This window comes from Dermacentor variabilis, chromosome 1 (genome assembly GCF_050947875.1).
Source record: "Dermacentor variabilis isolate Ectoservices chromosome 1, ASM5094787v1, whole genome shotgun sequence".
Lineage (NCBI taxonomy): Eukaryota > Metazoa > Arthropoda > Arachnida > Ixodida > Ixodidae > Dermacentor > Dermacentor variabilis.
In genome coordinates, this window is record NC_134568.1 from 188,337,960 (window position 1) to 188,345,914 (window position 7,955).

Genomic DNA, 7,955 nt, shown 5'->3' on the forward strand with positions numbered 1-7,955 from the left:
GGGACTTTGCTGCTTGAGCTTATCTTGCCAACACTACATCTTTGCTGATTACTATTTCTTTTTCTTTTAATCTAGCTCAAATCATTGAATGCAGACAATATACGTATAGTGCAAAACACATCAAGCAGCACTGTACACAACTACAATATGAGGGTAGCCCAGCATAAATAATGTTGCCTGAAGCTTTGTTCTCCCTGCTTTAAGCGGCACGCCGAACACAACAGGAAAAATTCACTCGATTTCAGCTTTCAATTACATTAAATAAATGGCTATCTGTATTTCTGTATAACTCAGTGACTGACTGCATTAAGTCCACCTGACCTGTATGAAAATCATTGGCATGTACTGCTTCATTCACCATTGACAATACGCAATGTAAGCTTACTTGTTTAAAGTGTTTTTTTGCCAGCCGAGGCCTATCGGTTACCTGGCAACATAATAAAGATATCTGTAATCATGTTAAGAGTACCATACATATGAATACCGCCCCAACAGCGGTAACAAAACACTCAAAACCAGCGAGTGAGCAGCGCGACCTACCCCACCAGCCACTACAGCAGCAGCCATATTGCTCACTACATAATGATAATGATATTAGTTTTGATTTTGACAGAGCCAACAATCGGTCGTATACTGCAGTTCACGACGCCACTGTTACTCTTATTTCTGTCACACTGTGGAAGGTACAGTTTCCCCTCTCTTAAGTATTATAGGTGTTCTGTACTTCTGCATGCTTTCACCAACAGACTCATGATGGTACAGGAGCTATGGTCTGCTTTCTGCTAAGGTTGAAGGGCCATCTGAACCACTGAGTCAAACATGAATGTCAACTGTTGTCAACAGACACTGGCACCATCACGTGTATATTCTGGGTGCCTGAAGATTGTGAAATCCCATGAATCGAGGTGCACATGAGGCAGCGAGCAAGATTATAGCTACCACATACCTTAGCAATGACAGTGTCAGTCTTTCACTATCCTTTGATCCCTTGCTTGGAGCCCATGTGAAAGTTTCTACCCATACATGTGCCACTAAGGAATATTTGGTGCAACAGATGCCAAGTGACCTGGATCCATTGCCACATGGACTCCAGGAGGGTGCCAAGTTTAAGTGCATATAATTATGCACTTAATGCATTATAATGCATTATAATTAATTATATAAGTGCATGTAATTCCTATACTGCTGCAACATTAGCTCTGAATGCCCTGCCTCATTGGCAAGCGTAACATAGCAAAGATGGTGCCCACATCCACACGCCTCCACCTCTAATCAGCGCTTAAGTTGAATGCCTGAAACACTGAAAGGAGGTGGAGACGCTGATTGGGCATCCATTTTGAATGCTGTGCAAGCAAAATGGATGCCCAACCAAGTGTTTTGTCACCTGCTATAGAACTGCAGCAAAATCACTGATCCATGTGCCAAATGCAGGGGCATGGCGGCTAAACTCAAGGTCTCGATCCAGCAGCAACCCACCATGCCTATACCTAGACTGTGAGCACATGCGTGCAATGGTACTGCACCATGCTGCATATGCACTGGCATCATATTCCTAAACTGTTACAACTCTCGATCTACATTAACAGCCTTTGCTTTTCATTTTGTGTTCCATTATGCTCAAGATATCTCTGAATTTTTATTAAGAAAATAGTAATTCATCAACCATGTTGTCTGGATTAGTAGTTTTCTTCATTTTCCCAATGCAATTTGTTGCATATGAAGATATCCTTAACCACATTCAGCCTATTCAAGGCACACAGCAATAATTCAAACCTACATGATGTTATGAACCTGTGTAGTCACATCACTGAATAAACATACCAAAGCCCCCCCAGGGCTCAACAGAGAGCATATTAGGGAAATGAGTATAAACCAGGGGCTGCTAGCAGGAGGCATTTTATCCTCAGGTAAATATACACTTGGACAAAAAAGCTTGGCACAAGAGACAGTGGCATCAAGTGCAATGGTCAGAGAAAATTCGCACAAGTGTCACTCCTTAAACCTGGCCACTTACTGTGCAGCTATTTAGTCACTTCAGCAAAGCGTTCTTGCCAAGTGGCAAGTGTACCCGCAAGTAAAAAGCTCCATGCAAGCAGCCCCTGATGGCACTTTCTAAGATGCAGCAAAATTTCAACCCATCAATGAGTTACAATTGCATGCACGAACTTCAGTAGATGCTCAGCAGAAAGCCTTAGCCAATGCTCCAATGCAGTGTGCGCAACAAATGCACTAACACAAAATATGTATAGTTAGCATAGTACAGGAGTTGTGTATACAACACTCCTAATTTGCAGCTTGTAAAATATTTATGCACCGTATATTTCAATTTAGTGCGTTTCGAAGGCAAAAATGAAAAGCCAGTTTCTCCAAATATATATGTGCAAAAATAAATAAGAAGCTGATGTGCAAAGACGCACAAAGGTATTGCCAGCTTCATTAAAAATATGGGCACCTAAGGTTAAAGCTGGTGTCATTGCATATTGCAAAGCCACAGAAAGTCAAGTCGCTAAGCTTATTTCTGTCCCTTTATCGTTTCTTCCATGGACAGCAACGAGAAAAGTTCGACTGCGAAGTCACCAATACCAAGAAAATTTGCACAAAAAAAGGCACACAACCAAGTGCGCGCACTCCCTATCACTGATGAATGACTGCCTTCGCATCACAGTACCCAAGGCTCGCGAGCGCTGCAGAATCCACGCACCTACTACTACACCGTGAAACCGCGTTTCTTTAACAGATCACGAGCACGAAAATGACGAAAAACAAACTATCACCGCGAGCAACCTCAGGCTCCCCTGTGCTGCATTGATGCAGCAGCAACAGCCGATCGATCCAAGCGCAGCCGGTGTTGGACCACAACAAGACAGCACATGAACTCGTGCTACCTTATGAGGAATTTCAGTAGCAAAATAACGCACGCAAGTCAGCTGCATATTACTCGGCTAACAAATAGAAAAGGCTGATTTCCTGGTGATTTTTGTCGTGTCGATGTATCACAGCGTGCGCAGATATCGCGCCACATCGACGCTGCAGGGACGATCTGCCAGACCAGCGGCGAATAGAAGCCTAACGTAAAGCGGTGAACATTTTTGCCAACAGTATTGCATTATTGTCAACCACAGCAACGTCGTTCTATGGCTGCCATGAAAAGAAGGCAATAAAAATAAATACAAAGAGGTGGCAACATCTTATTACACGTTATGCACAAACCGCGCACGTGAAGCCTGTTGGTGCAACACCGGCTAGCTGACGACCAGCGCGAGGACGCTACTATCTCTAGACGCCAAACTATGCACTCTGGCACGACTCATCCACCTATGCAGCGGGATGAGTAGACAGAGATCATGCTTGGTGATAAAAACATAGGCATAAAACCGTTCAACCTACGACACTCACAAAGGCAATTTCCACGTCGTGTACCAAGCCTCCCAAGCCAAGCCACAGAACACCTCTACGGCCAAGCCCAAGCTACCAGAGGCGTTCTCAATGTTTCCGACCTACGATTTTCATAGCGCCTGTTCGCGGCTAATACAACGTGGGACACAGGCGAAAAATGTTTTATTTTCGGCTTTCTGTATCTTTTATATTGTTTGAATATTCAACTGTGATGTTGTATAATAAAGATATAATCAAGTCCATGTCAGTACTTTGTCTACATGGGATTTAAAATAAATGATAAGAGAGAAAAAAAGTTACGGGACAATGCGCGCGAACACGACTACAATTTAAACCAACGGCCTTTGACTTCAGATTCCAGTGTGACGAGACACGAGAGGCTGAACGTTAACGTTAAGCTATCAATTCCCTAGGCCCGGAGGTTTTCTAGCAGCCTGCATTACTGTCGATTCAATCTAAGCGGCCACGTACTGTTACCAGTGAATGTGGCCCGAGTGTCCCTGGTGGGGGGGAGTGAAGTGGCACTGGTTAAGTCCCTAGATTTCAAAAAATATCTGGGGACTTTAGCCCTGGTGCCAGATGGCAGCAGGCTGAGCTGCGGCGGTGTTGCGTGGATGGAAGGGCTTTAAGCTGAGCTTGGTTTGAGCACGGCCCGACTCGACTCTCTCCTCCGCGCGCGAGGAGCGAGTCACGTGAGTCGAGTTCGGCCGTGGCTTGAGCAATACCTTTAGTTTGAGAGTCGGAGACAATCTACGTAGACAGCTAAGGAGACAGCCGAGACAGCTTCGAGATCAAGTAATGGAACGCGTCTCGAGCTGTCTGAAAAACGCATGGGGGAAGGAAAAAACTGAGGAGAAACCCTACACTCTAAGAACAGTTTACACTCTTTGGGGTGTATATCTGCCACGCAACGATAATCGTCAGCTGACTTGATGCGTTTCCTTTCTTTAATGCTGCGAGCCCGGTACTTTCCAGTAACGAACGACATGCGCATTATCAGCATGACATAGCATTCCCGACAGGAAAGTAGCGGCGCGCCGTTTTCAAGAAAGGAAACGCATCAAGGCAGATGACGATTATCGTTGTGTGGCAGATATACACCCCAAAGGGTGCAAACGTTTCTTAGAGTGTACCCTAGAAGAAAAGTGTGGAAGAAGTCACGCGCTATTTTTTTCGCTCTAGTGGTCATGCTTTCGAGCACAACGGCGGTTTAGTTATGGTGGTGTGTGCTAATGCGTTTGCTGCCTCGTAGGTCTCGCACCGAGGCAAAGGCGTCGTGTGTGCAGGAATGCGTTAGTCTCCGTGTTTTGTTCCGCTGTGTTATCTAGACCGTACACTCTTAGGCAAAGTTACACCCTTTGGCTTGCCCCTTCTGCCACACAACAATAATCGTTATCTGCCTTGATGCGTTTCCTTTCCTTAACGCTGCGAGCCCGGTACTTTCCAGTAACGAACGGCACGCGCGTTATCAGCATAGAACAGTTTACACCCTTTCGAGAGCTCCTTCTGATAACGCGCGTGCCGTTCGTTCCTGGAATGTTGCGGGCTCGCAGCGTTAAAGAAAGGAAACGCATCAAGGCTAGATAACGATTATTGTTGTGTGGCAGAAGGGGCAAGCCAAAGGGTGTAACTTTGCCTAAGAGTGTACTCTCCCAGCTGTTGTTGTGGCCAGGGAGGGCTCGAAGAAGTAAAAAAGAAAGCCGCTGAAAGAAAGCAACAGAAAGCTACTTGAAACCCTGGTAATGGGGGGGTCTGGCCTCTCCAACAGCTACATTGATTGATTCGGGCTACTCTTTCTGTCACACTTGGAACATCAATATAGTGCAATTGAGGTTGCCAGTACTTTCAAGACTGCTTTCATTTATTTGGCCGTGAAAGATGTTTTCGCAGTGAAACATATGCAACATGAAGCGTTCGCTTCTCGCTGCCAGCGCTCTTCATCACGCCAGCATTTTGACAGCGAGTGCTGTGGTCATCGAGTGAGATGTGTTGCCTGCGCGTTGTTACGATCGGCCTGCGGGGGCTGGCGAACTTAGGGGAAGCTACCGTCGAACTCTGCCCGGCCCACTGCGATGACTCGTTTTGTGAAAACAAGAATGCGCCTCGTCAACAACCCGTTGGCGCCGGCATGTCTGCTGCGGCAACTCGCTTTGTAAGGACGACAATACGCCGCGTCCCTAAGCGAGCAGCGCCGGGATGACTAGACACAGTCGGCAGACCAAGTATTGTTAGTGGATTCGCCGTCACCGTCACGGTTTGTTTGGAGCGGGGGAACTCCTGGAATGAGGTGTTTTGCGGCGCCGTCTCACGGGTCTTAGAAGTCGTCAGTCAATGGACAGACGCGGCGGCCACTGTCTGCGGGGTCAACTCTGGGACCAAGAGGCGCCTGCTCAGGGCAAGACCCATGTCTGCGAAAACCCTTTCACCTTGGTGTGGTCAGTGAAACCTGTGCGGAAGTGAGTGTGTAAACCCACCCCTCAAAGGCGGGTCGGCTACGATGACTTTGGACGCTTCGGTCGAAGGTTTAACGGCCGTTTTCCCTCACCTAGGGATCTAGGGAGGACAGAGTGTATTTAAGCAGCCGTTGTCGGCTGTTCAGTGTGCATTCTCTTTCAGTCATGCTACACTCTAAGAAGAATTCCGGGGAAAACGGGGGTAACTGGGCAGTTCATCCTAAAAAGGGCGCTTTCGTCCCTCAAGGGAGTAACTGCATGGATGTGCGTGTCGTGTGCAAATTTTGGAGAGCAAGTGTTTAGTCCCTGGTCAGAAAGAGAGCAACGGGAGGACGAACGACAACAGTTACTCCCCATGCGCTCCGCTGTTTTCGTCCGTGTCGTGGAGTGATGCGGCAAAAACTGTATTGTCTATAAATCGTGAATAGTTCGAAGTTAGTGCGCTGTCTATTGAACTACATGCAAAGCAGCACTTTGCCTCTTCGTGAGAAAATTGCGTGAAATTTAAAGTTGGAATGTGAAGAGTCATGCCCTTCGTGGGCACACCATAAGTGAGCGATACACATTAAACGCGCAAGTCATTGATAGACTGCCAGATTGTGCTGGTCAATAGTACCTAAGTTCATTCCGTTCCAATGAGATTACGAACTTAACTGAAGTGGTGTGTAGCTCAAACGGGACACACTTAGCGACAGAGCAATTGTCTGTCTCTGTCGTCTTAGGTGCCCCGTTTGAGCTCGCATATACACGTTTACATCGCGTAGTGCCTAAGTTTAAAGCACTCTAAGAATACTCGGGCAGATTTTTTTCGCACTCGCTTATGATTGCAGGTACACTCAACGTTACACTCTCCCCGCACAGCATACACAAAATGCCGAGTCGCTTTTACATTGCCGCACCTGCATGCCAATGCTTAACTTGTCTCAATTTCCAACCCCGACAAGCAATCTGCCGTGGCGCAGTGGGTAGAGTAGCTGACTTGCGGGCGCGAGGACGTGAGTTCGAATCCTCCTTTCGGGCACCTTTTTTTTTCTTTTTTTTTCAGCTCAGTAATCTTTTTTATTAATGTATAAATGCCTAATTTTATTAATTCCACCTTTGCGGAGCATCGGAAATAATGACCGTTACTCCCTTGAGGAGCATCGGAAAAGAGCAACTGTTAGTCCTCGGAAGAGTAACTGCATGGGGAGTAACAGTTCATCCCTCGCACTTACCCCCTAAAGGGAGGAATGGTTGTGGCAGATCAGTTGCTCCCCTAAAGGAGTAACCTCAATACCCCATTTCCTCCTTTACTTCTTAGAGTGTAGACTGATGAACTGTAACGTTCTCATGTAGATACAATAAATAAATCCCATATTCATCGTTCTCGATGAGAACAAGTCTCTCCCTTCAGCAACGTCCTCAGCGTGGATGAGTTGGACGACGGCATGGGCCAGCTACCATCTATTTCATGCTCGACCCCAACCCTTACACCGTGCCTGACATCGTGCGTATATACCGCACGATGTCAGGCTGGTACTTGCCCATACCGCATAGGCGTATATACCGGTGGCGGTGGGAGGCGTGCCCCTCCCCCTACAGCACAGTCAGAAGAAAAGAGAAAAGTAGGGCATTTGCGCCCCTCCACCTAGACACACACACACGCTGACGCCAAGTTTTCTCTCAGAATTACGCCCACATAGTACGATTTCTTTATTACGTATGCTCTGCTTCGGCAGCTAGGATTGTCTTTCGGGCGTCGCCGCCACGTGCTGTAGCAGATGACGCTCGGCCAACCGCACTAAAAACGCCTGCGGTACGTGCCTTGCAAGCTTGTATTGCTGAGAAAGCTGTCGCTGGCCGGTCCAAAACAAGTTTAATCTACCGACTGATAAACTCCTACTTTTCACTTTTCTTCTGACTGCGCGATAGGGGGAGGGGCACGCCTCCCACCGCCACCGGTATATAGACCTTCAGTTCTCAATTTAATCTACAAACAACACCAATAAACACAATTCCGTGTTTGTTGGGGCAGCCTAACCTAACCATCTATGAAAACACAAAATCACACTTGCTTTCTATAATTTATCGGTATTTAATCAATGTTGATACTTTAGCGATGTCGCT

General features: G+C 46.8%; 1 protein-coding gene across 2 annotated transcripts in view; it reads right to left on the bottom strand.

Annotated features, from left to right (window-relative positions):
* The window catches only part of LOC142589870 (cell division cycle and apoptosis regulator protein 1-like), a 221,717-nt gene extending 218,231 nt beyond the window's left edge, over positions 1–3,486 (bottom strand). For both annotated transcript variants that reach the window (XM_075701526.1, XM_075701519.1), the window contains exon 1: positions 3,397–3,486. The gene's annotated coding sequence lies outside the window, so the exon portion shown is untranslated. The remainder of the gene's footprint in view (positions 1–3,396) is intronic.
* Positions 3,487–7,955: the final 4,469 nt, after the last annotated feature.